The sequence below is a fragment of the Scylla paramamosain genome, unplaced genomic scaffold (genome assembly GCF_035594125.1).
Source record: "Scylla paramamosain isolate STU-SP2022 unplaced genomic scaffold, ASM3559412v1 Contig12, whole genome shotgun sequence".
In the NCBI taxonomy this organism is placed as follows: Eukaryota; Metazoa; Arthropoda; class Malacostraca; order Decapoda; family Portunidae; genus Scylla; species Scylla paramamosain.
This window is the reverse complement of record NW_026973677.1, coordinates 1,332,501-1,350,000: the sequence shown is the minus strand read 5'-3', so window position 1 is coordinate 1,350,000 and position 17,500 is coordinate 1,332,501. Positions and strand designations below refer to the sequence as shown.

The following is a 17,500-nucleotide window of genomic DNA, read 5'->3' as shown; positions in this document are numbered from 1 at the left end:
ATGTGGACGGTGCTTGTGCGAGAGGCAGGGTCACAATTCATAGTGTCACGGAGTACTAATAAGAGGTGGTGGGGTCTCGTCTGCAGACTGGCAGCGGGGATGGGTCGGAGTGTGAGCCGTGTGAGCGACTCATCAAAAGCTACCCCATCTGGTTCCTGCCTGACTTACAGCGATCCGGCGCCGTTCACCTCCTGCAGGGCAAGGACGAAGGGGTAGGTGGCGTCACTTGTCCGTATCCGGTTGTGTCGAGTTGATAGATGGAGGAATTGAGTTTTTGAGGCATTGAACAATACAAAGTTTGCTCTGCCCCAATCAGAAATTTTAGAAAGACCAGAAGTCAAGCGTTCTGTTGCTTCCCTGCGTGATATGTTTACCTCCTGAAGGGTTGGACGTCTATGAAAAGACGTGGAAAAGTGCAGGGTGGTATCATCAGCGTAGGAGTGGATAGGACAAGAAGTTTGGTTTAGAAGATCATTAATGAATAATAAGAAGAGAGTGGGTGACAGGACAGAATCCTGAGGAACACCACTGTTAATAGATTTAGGAGAAGAACAGTGACCGTCTACCACAGCAGCAATAGAACGGTCAGAAAGGAAACTTGAGATGAAGTTACAGAGAGAAGGATAGAAACCATAGGAGGATAGTTTGGAAATCAAAGCTTTGTGCCAGACTCTATCAAAAGCTTTTGATATGTCCAAGGCAACAGCAAAAGTTTCACCAAAATCTCTAAAAGAGGATGACCAAGACTCAGTAAGGAAAGCCAGAAGATCACCAGTAGAGCGGCCTTGACGGAACCCATACTGGCGATCGGATAGAAGGTTGTCAAGTGATAGATGTTTAAGAATCTTCCTGTTGAGGATAGATTCAAAAACTTTAGATAGGCAGGAAATTAAAGCAATAGGACGGTAGTTTGAAGGATTAGAACGGTCACCCTTTTTAGGAACAGGTTGAATGTAGGCAAACTTCCAGCAAGAAGGAAAGATAGATGTTAACAGACAGAGCTGAAAGAGTTTGACTAGACAATGTGCAAGCACGGAGGCACAGTTTCGGAGAACAATAGGAGGGACCCCATCAGGTCCATAAGCCTTCCGAGGGTTTAGGCCAGCGAGGGCATGGAAAACATCATTGCGAACAATTTTAATACGTGGCATGAAATAGTCAGAGGGTAGAGGAGAGGGAGGAACAAGCCCAGAATCGTCCAAGATAGAGTTTTTAGCAAAGGTTTGAGCAAAGAGTTCAGCTTTAGAAATAGATGTGATAGCAGTGGTGCCATCTGGTTGAAATAGAGGAGGGAAAGAAGAAGCAAAGTTAATGGATATATTTTTGGCTAGATGCCAGAAATCACGAGGGGAGTTAGATCTTGAAAGGTTTTGACATTTTCTGTTAATGAAGGAGTTTTTGGCTAGTTGGAGAACAGACTTAACATGGTTCTGGGCAAAAATATAAAGTGCATGAGATTCTGGTGATGGAAGGCTTAAGTACCTTTTGTGGGCCACCTCTCTATCATGTATAGCACGAGAACAAGCTGTGTTAAACCAAGGTTTAGAAGGTTTAGGACGAGAAAAAGAGTGAGGAATGTACGCCTCCATGCCAGACACTATCACCTCTGTTATGCGCTCAGCACACAAAGACGGCTCTCTGACACGGAAGCAGTAGTCATTCCAAGGAAATTCAGCAAAATACCTCCTCAGGTCCCCCCACTAGCAGAGGCAAAACGCTAGAGGCACCTTCGCTTAGGGGGATCCTGAGGAGGGATTGGAGCGATAGGACAAGGTAAAGATATGAGATTGTGATCGGAGGAGCCCAACGGAGAAGAAAGGGTGACAGCATAAGCAGAAGGATTAGAGGTCAGGAAAAGGTCAAGAATGTTGCACCAATTGCTCTAGGTCATGGAGGATAGCAAAGTTGTAGGCTAGTTCACCAGGATGGTCAGTGAAGGGAGAGGAAAGCCAAAGCTGGTGGTGAACATTGAAGTCTCCAAGAATGGAGATCTCTGCAAAAGGGAAGAGGGTCAGAATGTGCTCCACTTTGGAAGTTAAGTAGTCAAAGAATTTCTTATAATCAGAGGAGTTAGGTGAGAGGTATACAGCACAGATAAATTTAGTATGAGAGTGACTCTGTAGTCGTAGCCAGATGGTGGAAAACTCGGAAGATTCAAGAGCGTGGGCACGAGAGCAGATTAAGTCATTGCGCACATAAACGCAGCATCCAGCTTTGGATCGAAAATGAGGATAGAGAAAGTAGGAGGGAACAGAAAAGGGGCTACTGTCAGTTGCCTCAGACACCTGAGTTTCAGTGAGGAAAAGAAGATGAGGTTTAGAAGAGGAGAGGTGGTGTTCTACAGATTGAAAATTAGATCTTAGACCGCGAATTTTGCAGAAGTTAATGAAGAAAAAGTTGAGGGGGGTGTCAAGACACTTAGGGTAGTCGACAGAAAGGCAGTCCGACCTGGGGACATTTATGGTCCCCTCCCCAGATGAGGACTCCGAGGCTGGTGTAGGAGTCGCCATGATGATTTTAAAATTTTTGAGTGAAGGGTGTGTGTGTTATTAGGTGCTTGTAGTTTTGTGTGGAGGAAGAGAGTTGTCTTTAGAGGGCAGGCTGTGACTGCCCCCTTGTGTTGTGAGACACAAAGGGAAACGTTCAGTGAGGTCACAGCTGGGTTTAATGATAAGTTCACAGCACCCCCTGAACAGTGCTGCACACCTCACTGGGAGTAATTATCGTTTCGGCAGGTGTCTACTGCCTCCTCCTTTACTCTCTCTCTCTCTCTCTCTCTCTCTCTCTCTCTCTCTCTCTCTCTCTCTCTCTCTCTCTCTCTCTCTCTCACTGAATGGCGACCCTAATGCACATGATGGGAAAAAAATATGATAAACACCAATAATTTACTCTCTCTCTCTCTCTCTCTCTCTCTCTCTCTCTCTCTCTCTCTCTCTCTCTCTCTCTCTCTCTCTCTCTCTCTCTCTCTCTCTCTCTAATGCATTAGAGAGATTCTCATGAAATATACGTATATGTTATATTTTTAAGAGTGATTTCTTCAGGATTATATAGAGAAATAATGGCTTAAATCTTGATCAAGTTAGATTTACGCTTTCACTTGTCTCCAGTGAGGCGTCTGTTTAAAGAGGGATCTGATAGGTCTTTCATTGCCACAGAGAATACAAGAAGGGTGACGTAAGCAAAATTCTCAAGGTCAGTAGTCATGATAGGATAAGAAGATTAAGAGGAGATTGATGAGATCTTTCTGTGGTACTGGCGATGTATCAACGGTAAACAAACGAAATTCTCAAGACCAGTAGTCAGGATAGGACAAAAAAAGATTAAGAAGAGATTGATGAGGTCTTTCTGTGGTACTGGTGACGTAAATAATGGTAACAAACGAAATTCTCAAGGTCAGTAATCAAGATGGGATAAGAAATAACGGGTTCAAGCTTGTAATAGTTAGAGATGAGAATCCTACTGATCATCTACGTGGCCTTTGAAAACAGTCCTGCTGAGAGGCCAAGGCGCTTCAACATGCAGGCTGCGTGCAACACTCCATCAAAATTATGCTGATATTCTCCAGTACTGTTATTATTATTATTGCAGTTTTTTTCTTCTTCTTTTTATTACCTCTTGTGATGTGTGTGTGTGTGTGTGTGTGTGTGTGTGTGTGTGTGTGTGTGTGTGTGTGTGTGTGTGTGTGTGTGTGTGTGTGTGTGTGTGTGTGTGTGTGTGTGTGAGTGTGTGTGTTATCCATCACTATCCACTACCTTAAAACCGTTGATATTCATTCTGTTCCCTTTTTTTTTCATGACAAAGTTTCTTCATCATCATAGTTCTTCATTATTTTCGCAGTGTAGTAAAAAGAAAATTTTTTTCTTACTTATATGTCATGTGTATCTAATAAAAGCAAATATATAACTTTTTTTATGTAGGAAGGACACTGGCCAAGGGCAACAAAAATCTAATAAAAAAAATGCCCACTGAAATGGCAGTCCCATAAAAGGGCCAAAGCAGTGGTCAAAAATTGATGGATAAGTGTCTTGAAACCTCCCTCTTGAAGGAATTCAAGTCATAGGAAGGTGAAAATACAGAAGCAGGCAGGGAGTTCCAGAGTTTACCAGAGAAAGGGATGAATGGGATGATATTTACGCATCTACTCGTATATGAACACGTTTTGAGGGCGTAAGGGAAGCTGCAAGAAGCCTTCAGGCCTACACGTGGCAGTCCCTCAGTAAAACATCTCTAGCAGTCTCCACCTCTCATCCCTATTCATTAATTTACTTTGTCTTCTTTTGAGGCTCTCTTTCAACTGGACTCTAATGGCCTGACTACCGAGCTTCACCTAGTCACCCACCACGCTGCCTGAGAAAAAGTTTATTCACTTATGTTTGTTTATTAATATAGTTATTCATCAGTCTGTTTACTCGAATCACTTACGTTTCATTATTTTTTACCTTGCCTTCTTTTTGTATTTAGTTATTTATTCACTAATTGGCTAATCAATCTATCAAGCTTCCATGTTACCTACTCCTTGTATTAACGCATTTATTCATTTGATTCCCTATTCATTTCTCCATCCAGACTTCTTACCCAGTTATTCTATTTCACTTACTGACTCCTTATCTATTGATCTATTCACCAATTTACTTCATTCACCTTCTCGTATCTGCATCTGTGTCTTTCATTCACTTGTTGACTCCTCTATCTATCCTATCTCTCCACCAGTTTATCCTATTCACTTACTCGTATTTACATTTATCAGTCTCTCTCCCACCGCCCCGCCTCCCGCGCCCTCCCACCCTCGACCACATCGCACACACCATACACTTACCGATTTCCAACTCTGTCTATTACTTTCTCAGGCTGTCTGTCTCACAATCTACCTACCATGTCATTGTACCTCTCTCTCTCTCTCTCTCTCTCTCTCTCTCTCTCTCTCTCTCTCTCTCTCTCTCTCTCTCTTCCTACCCACCCATGACTCTCTCTCTCCCTTCGCTTCTCCTTCCCACCAGTAATTCTCTCCCTCCCACCATAACTCTCTCTCTTCCTCTCCCTCGCTCCCTTCACAGTCTCCCCTCTCCCTCCTCTCCCTAGGTCAGATACATCACAATAATTGCCCTTGCCTCACAATTTCTCCTTTTAAAAACATTTTACAAAATAAAAGGACGAACAAGGCCTCTTTTTCTCTACTCGTCCTCCTCCTCCTCCTTCTCCTCCTCCTCTTCTTCCTCCTGCTTCTCCTCCTCCTCCTCCTCTCCCTCAGTTAAAAGAGAGTAGCCGGGCTTGAAATATCGCCGCTTTGTGTTTGACTAGCCAATGTTTCACTCCACGTGCGCCTCGCTCCAAGACACTGCCACACTAAGCCTTAAACAGCCGCCGGAGACTCAGGCGCGGCTAGGCAGGGCGTAAACACAGATTAAATCATGCTTGTGGACTTTGCATGTAACACTCCTTAGCCCACCCATCCCCCGACGCTACGCTGCGAGGGTTATGGGTTTATTACGTGTTATTAAGGGTGTCCAGAAGAGTGATTTGGGGTTATGTCGTTATGATAAAGGGTCTGATGTAAAAAGATGGGTATACTAGACGATAAAGGGCTTAGATGTTGGATTAAATCAGGGTTATGTACTTGGAACGCTGCGAGAGTCAGTGTGCTCGTCTGGGCTTATTAGGAGAGTGATTTGAGTTTGTGTGGTTATGATAAAGGGTGTGGTGAGGGAAAAAAAAAATGTACAAAAGGAAAAAAAAAAAAGGTTGTGTTGGGTTACATCTTTGCATACAACTCTCCTTAGCCCTGTGCCGCTAGCTACGAGGGTTATTGGGTTTGCTTTGGCTTATCTGGGCTTATCAGGCTTGTTAGAGCTTGTTTGGGTTTCTTAAGGTGGTTCAATAGTGATTTCAGCTTATCTAAACTAGTTAGGTCTCCTTAGGGCTGTCTGGTAGTGATCTGAGCTTGTGTGTGTGTGTGTGTGTGTGTGTGTGTGTGTGTGTGTGTTAAAGGAGATCATTTTTCCTGGAATGTTCAGAAATAGACTGAAGGAAGAGAAGGAAGGAGGAGAGAGAAGTTAATCGAGAGAAGTTTTGATGGGATGGCCTTGAATAGACTGAGAGAAGGAAGGGCGGACAGATAGTGGTGGTGGTGGTGGTGGTGGTGTATAGGGGAGAAGGGAAGCAGTTTGCGTAATGTAGAGAGAAGAAGAAATGATGTTTGGGTTTAATGGACACAATGAATCAAATAAAATATTATAGAGAGAATTGGAAAATATATTATATGTATGAATGTTTTCCCAATAGTTTATGGTGAAAATGTGAGGAAAATCACAATATTTTATCATAATGCAAAAATACGAAAATTGATGTGAATTCACACACACACACACACACACACACACACACACACACACACAGAGAGAGAGAGAGAGAGAGAGAGAGAGAGAGAGAGAGAGAGAGAGAGAGAGAGAGGGAGGGAGGGAAACAAACAGACAGAAAAAAAAAAGTCAATGAACTTACCCCAAAAGATACATAAATAAAGTTACTGAAAGACAAAGAAAGCAATTAAATTCAATCACAAGAAGAAGAAGAAGAAGAAGAAGAAGAAGAAGAAGAAGAAGAAGAAGAAGAAGAAGAAGAAGAAGAAGAAAAAAAAAAAGGGGGAGGAGAAGGAGGAGGAGGAGGAGGAGGAGGAGGAGGAGGAGGAGGAGGAGGAGGAGGAGAAATGAGAAAGGAGAAGAAAAAGAGGAAGAAAAGAGGACTGGAGATTGAAAAGCACTAAATGAAAAAAAAGAACAGACAAGTGAGAGAAAAGGAAACGAGAAAGATGAAAAGATAAGAAGGAATAGGAGAAAAAGAAAACAAGAAAACAATAATATGAGAGCGGCGAAAACAAGGAGAAAAAAAAAAAGGAAAGGAAGAAGACGAGGAGGAGGAGGAGGAAGAGGCAGAATAGCGGAGGAACATCAAAAGTCCCGATCCTCCTTCCCTCCTCCTCCTCCTTTTTCTCCTCCCTTTCGCTCTTTGGTGGTGGTCCTCATTTGATACGCCCCTTGACTCCCAGCCCTGTGAGAGGAGGAATAGACAAAGGAATATACAAAGGAAGGAGGAGGAGGAGGAGGAAGAGGAGGAGGAGGAGGAAGAGAGATGACATAGAAGTCAATGATATTCTATGTAAGTTAAGGAAGATAATAATAGTGATAAAGAGAGAAAGAGAGAGAGAGTGAGAGAGAGAGAGAGAGAGAGAGAGAGAGAGAGAGAGAGAGAGAGAGAGAGAGAGAGAGAGAGAGAGAGAGAGAGAGAGAGAGAGAGAGAGAGAGAGAGAGATGGTAAACAGTGAATGAGTGATAATCGTCTCATTATAATAAACGTCGTTCTCTCTCTCTCTCTCTCTCTCTCTCTCTCTCTCTCTCTCTCTCTCTCTCTCTCTCTCTCTCTCTCTCTCTCTCTCTCTCTCTCTCTCTCTCTCAACAATGGCCACAACATTCTCTCTTTTTTTATAGATATCAAACCTTTCCTCCCTTCTTCCCTCCTCTTCTTTCCTTCCTCCCTCTCTCCCTCTACTCCTTCCATCTCTCCTCTCTTCCCTCCTTTCTTACCCCCGTCCATCTCTCCTCTCCTCCTCCTCCATACCTCCCTCTCTCTCCTTTCCTCTCCTCCCTCCTTCCCTCCTCTCTCCCAAGCCGCGTCTCGACAGCACCACCTTACTCCTCCTCCTCCTCCTCCTCCTCCTCCTCATTCTCATCCTCCTCCTCCTCCTCCTCCTTGCAGACAGAGATTAAAGATGGCGGTCTAGAGGAAGCCATTACGGAGTGTTGCTACAGCCTCGAGGCATCCCTAATTATCCTCTCTCTCTCTCTCTCTCTCTCTCTCTCTCTCTCTCTCTCTCTCTCTCTCTCTCTCTCTCTCTGTCTCTGTCTCTCTTCCCCCAAACACGACTGTGAATGTTAATGTAAATGTAATACATCCAAGCAGGCACGTGAAAAACTTGTGAGTTTGCTTGGATAGTTACTTGCTTTTTGACGTCCATATTAATGAGCTGAAAAGGAAAGTGATGGGTGTTTTAATGTATGTAAGTAGAATTAGTGAAAACCCAGATAAGGACAGCAGGATCATGGTGACACAGGCCCTTGTATTAACCTTAATTAACTGTTGTATTAGAATATGGGGACTACAAATGATGCATTAATGTCTGGTGTGCAAAAGTTACAGAATGCTGCAGGAAGGGTTGCCATAGGTGGAGTTAAGAAATATGATCACGTGTCTCCATTTTATAAAGAACTCCAATGGCTACGAATAAAGCACAAACATGTTTTACAAGTGGCTACAACAATATTTAAGATTTTACGAGGGTTTTATTTAAAATGTTTTTTTATCACTATGTAACAGGCAAGCTATCACCAGTAGCGTCACAAGACACAGGCACAGGTTGCTTGTACCGCGCACCTACACACACACTGCTGATAGACGCACTGTCATATTGGGGCCCAGAGTGTGGAACTCTCTCCCGCTCTCCCTCACACAGGACACATCTATACCCGCTCTCCCTCACACAGGACACATCTATACCCGCTCTCCCTCACACAGGACACATCTATACCCGCTCTCCCTCACACAGGACACATCTATAATCTCTTTTAAGGCTGGACTTTAAAAAAATTGTTTTAACCGAAAATATATTTAGTTAGGTTTGTTTTATCTTGTTTAGTTTTTTTTGTTTTAAGTGTACTTGTATATGTACGTTAACTTTGCATTTTTGTGGTGCATCTATTATAGACGAGTGTTCCACAATTGTATTGTATTTATATTATTACATATCACCGGTATTTTGTCATATTTGTATACTTGACTAATGTGTAATAACCACTTTGGTAGATAATTTTAAACAATCTCTCTCTCTCTCTCTCTCTCTCTCTCTCTCTCTCTCTTAGACCACAGCGGTTGGATTCAAATTAATTCATTTTCTTGAAAGCCGGAGACCGTTAGGGCCGTTAAAGACCGTTAGGGACGTTAGGAGGGAGGTGGTAAGTTGAATAACGACTGACGATGTCAAGAAAAAGAGGAGGAGGAGGGGGAGGGGAAGGAAGAGGAGGAGGAGGAGGAGGAGGAGGAGGAGGAGAAGGAGGAGGAGGAGGAGGAGGAGGAGAAAGAGGAGGAGGAGGAAGAGAAGGAGGGGAAGGAGAAGGAAGAGTGGGAGGAGGAGGACGAGGAGTGATGAGGAGGAGGATTTGGAGAAAATGAGGAGGAGGGGGAGGAGGAGGAATGTAAAAGGACAACTTCAAAACAGCATATTAATTTACAATAATATTCATAAAAAAAAAAGAAAACGTAAAACATAAGACAACAAAATATTAATAAGAAAGGCAGAAAAAAAGGAAGAAAATATAAAAATGAAAACAATTACAAAGCTTGAAAAAAAAAAAAGTTATTATGAAGCTTTAAGGGAACATGAGATAAATTAATGAATTAAAATGATAGGTGGAAATAAGCAGGCATGTTTGACACAGGGACTGCCACGTGTAGGCCTGATGGCTTCTTGCACCAACCCTTACCTTGTTATGTTCTCAATTACCAAAATAAAGAGAAACTGTCGCAGGATGACAGGTAAGAGACAAGAAGAGTGAGGAAAATAAGACGTAGGAAACATAACCAAACCTTCTTGTTACCATTACAGTGTTAGTAAAGAACGTCCACCAACAAGGAATTTTAGAAGTATTGTAACGAAAGGTGGACAAAATTAAGATGCCTGACTTCTCTTTGAGTGACGAGGAAGGACGGAATCAGGAACGAATACATCAAGGAAGATATTTTATTTATTTTTTTCTTTTTACTTAAGGAAAAAAAAAAAAAAAAAAACAATCATCAAAAATTGAAGGCTAAGTGTCTTGAAACCTGCATGAAAACAACTGTCAAGATTACGAGAAGCTGTCACAACCTGGTAGATAAGAGACAGGGAGAGAAAAGTAACGCATGGAACATTATACAACCTACTTCCCATCACAGTATTACACTAAAATTCACGTCAGGAAAGCTTCATTTTGACAAAGACTTTAGAAGTATTATAACGAAAAGTGGCTGAAATGAAAAACGATGCGACTTTATCAGAGAGAGACGAAGCGGAATATCAGGAACACATCACAGGCACAACACATGTACAGCGGCGTGGGCCAAGGCTAGACAGGCAACACTGAGCTAGTTTGGGCGTGTCAGAAGGAGAGACGAGGAATGGGGGGAGAAGGATGCTGGAGGTGGCGAGAGAGAGAGAGAGAGAGAGAGAGAGAGAGAGAGAGAGAGAGAGAGAGAGAGAGAGAGAGAGAGAGAGAGAGAAAGGGGGACCTCTTTGTAATGGGTGTGACTGAGGAAGGCACAGAAGACTAAGCACGTTGAAGAAGAAGAAGAAGAAGAAGAAGAAGATAATGAGAAGCGTTAATTAAGAAAACACCAATAATTATGAAATACAAAGCCAATTAACCGTTAAGAGAAAAAACTAACAAACTCCACCAAATGAGAAATGAAAATAAATAAAACTATGAAATTTTATTAAACATTCAGGAAGGAGAGAGAGAGAGAGAGAGAGAGAGAGAGAGAGAGAGAGAGAGAGAGAGAGAGAGAGAGAGAGAGAGAGAGGGGGGGAGGGAGAGGGAGAGAGACTAACAAGCCACCAGGTTACGAGTCCCAGAACCAGTTGGAACATAAGAAAATAAGGGAAGCTGCAAGAAGTCATGAGGGCTACACGTGACAATCCTTGCATGAAACATACCTGCCTATTTTCACCCATCAGACCCATCTTAACCTACGCCTCTCTAAGGAATGTATGTAAATTTAAAAGCTTCCAGACTAGTACTGTATAATCGGCACAGGATCATCCACTCCTTCATTGTTCCTTCAGGTAGATAAATGTGTAAGCCTGCGGAATTTAATTGTGGAAATCTTGATGAATGATATGCATGGGAACAGCAAACAGTGGCAAGCCAGATCATTTAATCAATCAATCTCCACCTTGACGTGGCGCCAGGCAAGCGTGAACCATCTCTCCTCTAACTAAACAAGGGTGACCTAAGCAAAATTCTCAGGGTCAGTCATCAGGATGAGACCAGAAATAATAGATGATAAAAAAAAAAAAACAGTTAGATAGGAACTGTAGCGCCAGGCAACCGTGAACCATCTCTTCTCTAACTAAACAAGGGTGTCCTAACCAAAATTCTCAGGGTCAGTCATTAGGATGGGACAAGAAATAATAGGTGATGAATGAAGTCAGATTAAATAATAGCTAGATAGGAACTGTGGCGCCAGGCAAGCGTGAACCCCCTCTCCTCTAACTGAACAAGGGTGACCTAAACAAAATTCTCAGGGTCAGTAATCAGGATGGGACAAGAAATAATAGGTGATGAATGATGAAGTCAGATTAAAAAAAAAAAAAACAGTTAGATAGGAACTGTCCCAACCCGGATAAATGATGAACCTGGAGAAGGTGAACTGTAGGAATCCGTGTCCCAGGGTGAGGGATGCCACGCACCCACCAGGCTCACTAGTAGACAGAGATGAGCGCTGGACAGTCTAAGAGCGTGTAAATCTCCAGATAACACACACACACACACACACACACACACACTAGTAGTTGACCATAAAGCCTAACCTCTCCACCGCCAGCAGATTTCTCGCAGCGTCAATGAAGCAAGTGAACCATTAGACAGCACAGGAATGACTTGACTCGCGTAAAGAAAACCAGACGGAAAATGACTGCACCAGGTAACTAAGCGGCCACATCTTCCTATGTCGTATTATCGTAATATCTCCTCGTAAATGTAAGTCTTCTTTCTCTTTTCGTCTCTTACTCTTCTATTACATTTTCTTTTATATCATCTTCGTCCCGTATCTCTCTCTCTCTCTCTCTCTCTCTCTCTCTCTCTCTCTCTCTCTCTCTCTCTCTCTCTCTCTCTCTCTCTCTCTCTCTCTCTCTCTCTCTCTCTCTCTCCCCTTCGTAAACACCAACCTTTCCTCCGCCTTTCGCTCTTCACGTATTTTTACTTTCTGAAGATGAAAAGGAGAGAGAGAGAGAGAGAGAGAGAGAGAGAGAGAGAGAGAGAGAGAGAGAGAGAGAGAGAGAGAGAGAGAGAGAGAGAGAGAGAGAGAATGAAGACGAGCATAACAGGAAAAAAAAATTACAATGAGTGATGACATAGTGACAATTGGTAAGCCAACACAAGAGTAAGGAAAGCACGCAGTGTCAGACACGTGTTGTCTCGCTCTGTCTGCAATTTTTTTTTTTTTTCAAGAGGAGCTCTGTAAGTTATGACCTTGAAAAACGTTTAACTTCTCCCTATTACTGCAAAGTTTTGGAGCATATGGTACTTGTACGCGTGGCCTCACCGCTCACCTCCTGCTTACTGTCCTTTCTTTAATGACTTGTAATTAGTACATTCATATCCCAGACCACTTAATTTGTTATTTTTCTAGATTTTATTTCTTGATGTCTTAAAACTTTAACTATATCTTATTTGTTACTTTTCCTTTTATTTTAACATTTCTAGTATTTCTATGCAATTTTTTATACATATATATATATATATATATATATATATATATATATATATATATATATATATATATATATATATATATATATATATATATATATATATATATATATATATATATATATATATATATATATATATATATATATATATATATATATATATATATATATATATATATATATATATATATATATATATATATATATATATATATATATATATATATATATATATATATATATATATATATATATATATATATATATATATATATATATATATATATATATATATATATATATATATATATATATATATATATATATATATTTTTTTTTTTTTTTTTTTTTTTTTTTTTTTTTTTTTTTTTTTTTTTTTTTTTTTTTTTGACGTATGACATTAAGTGTTGCTGTGCCACGCAAGAAAATTTGAACCACTTCTCTGGCGCAGGATAATAACAATGCTGAGAAAGGCCCATTGAAGGTACAAATCCCCAAATAGTACTTAAATTAAATGGTGCGAGGAAAAAACTAAGGTGGTGTTCTCTGTGGGTGGTGCGTGACATCCCTCACTCAGGCAGGCAGGAACACTGAGACACCAGGGATTCTACACCTTGCCTTCCCTTGTCTCCTCGCTTGTTAACCCGAGGGATAAGTATTAACAGTATTCTCATAACAATAAACATATGCTCAAGAGTGTTTCTCCTCTTCATAATGTTGAAATATTTTTAGCCTGTCACTAAGAGCCGTAAAAAAAAAAATAAAAAAAAAAAAAAAAAATATATATATATATATATATATATATATATATATATATATATATATATATATATATATATATATATATATATATATATATATATATATATATATATATATATATATACGAATGACTTCAACTAGAGTCTTTTAAGTGTAGCGGAGGTGCGGCGCAGAAATGTTTCGGAGTACAGGCCTTAGTGCTCATCGTCTCACACTTGGTGACTGATTCCTGCTCAGCTTCACCACGTCCCCGGCATCACGACCCTTGCAACACGCCTCCTCCTTCACCTTTCCCTCTTCCTGCCCCCTCCTCCCTCTCACTCCTGTCACCCCCTTCAAGATACATCCGAGATACAGCAGTACATGTAACAGTGATTTATGCAGACGTCTGAAGCACTGAAACACTGAAACATTGAAGAAGCAAGTTGAAAGATCGGGTGAAATAATGAAAAGGAAAGAGTTAACGAGTGATTGAGGTGGTTAGCGTGCTCTGCGCGACTTGGTGTGAGCAGACGTCGTCACTGAACAGCTGAGCGGGGAGGGAGGCAGGAAGGGAGGGAGCAAGATGGAGATCGTTTTAAAATGTAGGTAGTAAGTTATTGTTATTTTGTTTATTTATAGAAATGAAAATGAGTGAACGTGACGATGAAAGACCAAGAAATAGAAGGAGAACAACACAGAGGAGGAGGAGACAAGAGAAAGATGACAATAATTCAGTAGGAAAACTTCAACTGGAGGTGTTCCTACCGGCCGCCACTACTTGCCTGGCTGGAAGTACACGGTTACTTCACCTCACCTCACCTCACCACACTCACCTCAGTCAGCCTGCCAGCACCTCACTCGTGTCCTCGCCTTCACGCCGCCACTAAAGTTACTTCCCACACGCAGCACAGACCAGTACTTCTCTTGCAACACTCTCGCTCTTCCTCTTCCTGACACTCTGCACCCTCCACTCCCTTCCTCTCCCCTCCCTCCACCAGCGCTCCCTCCCTCCACCAGTTTTCTAGTTCCGTGTTATATTTCAGTGAATAAAGGAGTGACATCAGTTGTAAATATTTCACCCACACTTACCAAACAAATAAAAGATTTAGACCTCCACTGAAATGTTCATGATTACACAGAGGTTACCCAACTTTGCGTGACAGGCAGGCGTCACGTGTCCAAGGGAGGGGAGGAGTGAAGGGAGGGTCAGCGGAGGAATACAGGTTGGGAGGAACGAAGGGGAAGCAGATGGAGGAGATCCACTCACAGGATTCTGCGTTGTTGATTTGTGTGTGGAAGTATCGTGGGTTTTGCCTGCCTCCATTGTTGCTCGTCTGCTGAAATAAGTAAGTGACAGAGAGAGAGAGAGAGAGAGAGAGAGAGAGAGAGAGAGAGAGCACGGCTACAACACTCAACCAGTGACACCAACAAGGAAAACCCATCACCACCACCATTACTATTACCACCAACACCATTCCTTCTTCACAGATATCCGCACCACCACCACCACTATCACCATCACCATGCTTATCACCACTATCACCACCACCACTGTTCCTGCCTCCCAGTCCATTATCTCCGCCACCACCACCATCACCGCCATCACCACCCGATTAAGGAACACAAGGCGATGCACCAAATATTAATGAAAGCGCGCCATTATAACCTGCCATTAATTGCTGCCTCCTCTAATGACCCATCAGCGCCATTACCTCCTCCTCCTCCTCCTCCTCCTCTTCCTCCTTGTTTTTTCTCTTCTTTCTCTCCACCTCTCTTATTCTTCTCTTTATCTATCCTCCACCTCCACCACCACCATTTCCACCATTACCAACACCTCCTCCTCCTCCTCCTCCTCCTCCCCGATACATCAATTAACCACCTAATCACTACCACCCCGCCATTGGTTCCTCCCTAACGGGATAATTGGCGGCCGCTGATTGGCTGAGGGAGTTAGGCAGTTAGCGGGGAGCATTATCTTAACCTCTGGGTAAAGGAAGGAGGAGGAGGAGGAGGAAGAAGAAGAAGAAGAAGAAGAAGAAGAAGAAGAAGAAGATAAAAGGTGTTTATGACGAATGTTGAGGTGTAAGAATGATGATGAGGAGGAAGAGGAAAAGGAGAAGGAAGAAGAAGAGGAGGAGGAAGAGGAGGAGGGGGAGATAAAGACAAGGTGTTTATGAGGATCTGGAATGAAAAGAACCAAAATGAACGGTGAGGAGGAGGAGGAGGAGGGGAAGTAGAAGGAAGAGAAGAAGAAAGAAGGTGTATCAGTGTATTGGAGGAGGAGGAGGAGGAGGAGGAGGAAGAGTAAGAATGAACGATAAGAGGAGAGGAGGAAGAGAAGGAAGAGGAGTAGGGATGAACAGAGTAGGAAGAGGAAGAGGAATAAGGATGAACATGGAGAAGAAATGAAAATGAAAGAAAAAGAGGAGGAGGAAGAGGAGAAGGAGGAGGGAGGAAGGAGGAATGATATTAATAAAGGGAGAAGAGAAAGAGAAGTAAAGATGAATAATAAGAGAGGAGAAGGAGGAAGAGGAGGAGAAGGAAGGAGTAAGGAGATTAGTAAAAGAGAAGGAGGAAAAGGATCACGGATGAAGGAAAGAGGAAGAAGGAAATAGGGAGAAGGAAGGGAAAAGGATGAACACGGAGGAGAAGGGAGGAGGAAATAGGGGAGAGAGAGGCGGCGATTCTATGGGCGATATAATACTATAGCGATATGTTAGGACACGACCCCCGACTGAGGGACAGAACTAAACCCCCCTACCTCTCTCTCTCTCTCTCTCTCTCTCTCTCTCTCTCTCTCTCTCTCTCCCGCTACTGCGCTGTTCAGTGTCAGTTCCTAGTGTTCTTTGTTATATGTAATTTTTGCTGCTTAGAAGAATGTAATGGTTTAATTTCTGGCAGATTTGTTATATCGTATGAGGTGACAGAGGTGGATTTACTGTAATGATAATGTCTGGGTTCTGTCTCACTCATTTTCTGTCTCCTGTCTTTCTGTATTTTCATCACTTCCGCTTTTTATCTTCTACAGTGTTTCAGTATCCTTATTTTCGCTTTCTGTTTCCTATGTCCTTTTAGTATTTCGATCACTTTCTCTTCTTGTCTCCTATCTTTTGTATTTCCATCTATTTCTGTCTATTTTTTCCACTGCCTTCATCACCTCCACTTTCCATCCATCAATATTTTCATCGCCTCTTCTCCTCCAACGATGTACTTTAATGTATTACTATATATTTAAGTATAGGTTAAGATACGCTATCTTGATTTACCCCGCTTTAAACTTGTATCATCATAACTTAAGTGCATCAAACTTTCTCAGTAAATTGTTAAACTACTAAACTGGCAATGACACACAGAAGTCCGGAGGTGTGTTCCTGATGACTTGTTCAGTAATGTGGTGGTTTCCCGTGCTCGGCTTGCAGGTTGGAATCTTTGCCACGGTGCCTGTCTCTCTGTGCTCAGGTTTATTGGAGCTCTCTGTTGAGTTGCTCGGTGTTTCAGTGTATTGAATCTTATGTTGGTGCAATAAAAGGGTGATGGGTGTGACAAGAAGTACATTTTAGATGATAGATATAATAGTAACTTGCTTCTTAGGGTGCTACGGAAATATGTAATAAACAAGATAACTTGACGAGATGGCGGAGAGAAAGAACGAAAAGGATGATAGACGTACTGAATACTGAATGAAGCAATGAGGGTGATGGCTGTAACGAGAAGTACATTTCAGATAAAAGATATAATAATACCTTCAATGTTAGGTTACTACAAGAAATATGTAATTAATAGGATAACTTGACGAGATGGTGGAGGGAAAGGATGAAAAGGATTACAGAGGCAGTGAATACTAAATGAAGCAATGAGGGCGATGGGTGTAACGAGAAGTACATATCAGATAACAGATATAATAATACCTTCAATGTGAGGCTACGTAAAGGATGTGTGCTATTAATGTGATAACTACACGAAGACTAAAGAGAAGTATTGTGGATGCACTGAAGGAACACCAGATGAAGGTTGTAACAAGCATATTTCTGACTATTAATCAAATAATAGCTTAAGTGTGAAGAGTTGGTGGAAGATAAGTAGTATTGTCTTGCTAACCTGACCAGCTGTTGACGTTATGAAGCAGGAATTCTCTTTGATCACGAGAAAAACTGTTCATTTTTCAATCTGTTGTTGCTATTAATACTGCTTCGTTCTTTCTGCAGTAATTGTTACTTTAGGCGTAGTGGAGATGACTCATAC

General features: G+C 41.8%; 2 long non-coding RNA genes across 5 annotated transcripts in view; one reads left to right on the top strand and one right to left on the bottom strand.

The window, feature by feature from the left end:
* Nucleotides 1-14,210, bottom strand: part of LOC135097125 (uncharacterized) — a 78,016-nt gene extending 63,806 nt beyond the window's left edge. For 2 of the 4 annotated variants that reach the window (XR_010265398.1, XR_010265397.1), the window contains exon 1: nucleotides 14,092-14,210. This is a non-coding gene — a long non-coding RNA (uncharacterized LOC135097125). The remainder of the gene's footprint in view (nucleotides 1-14,091) is intronic. The other 2 variants (XR_010265396.1, XR_010265395.1) reach the window with 1 other exon arrangement.
* Nucleotides 14,211-14,354: 144 nt separating this feature from the next.
* Nucleotides 14,355-17,500, top strand: part of LOC135097126 (uncharacterized) — a 28,258-nt gene continuing 25,112 nt past the window's right edge. Inside the window, exon 1 of the long non-coding RNA XR_010265399.1 lies at nucleotides 14,355-14,604. This is a non-coding gene — a long non-coding RNA (uncharacterized LOC135097126). The remainder of the gene's footprint in view (nucleotides 14,605-17,500) is intronic.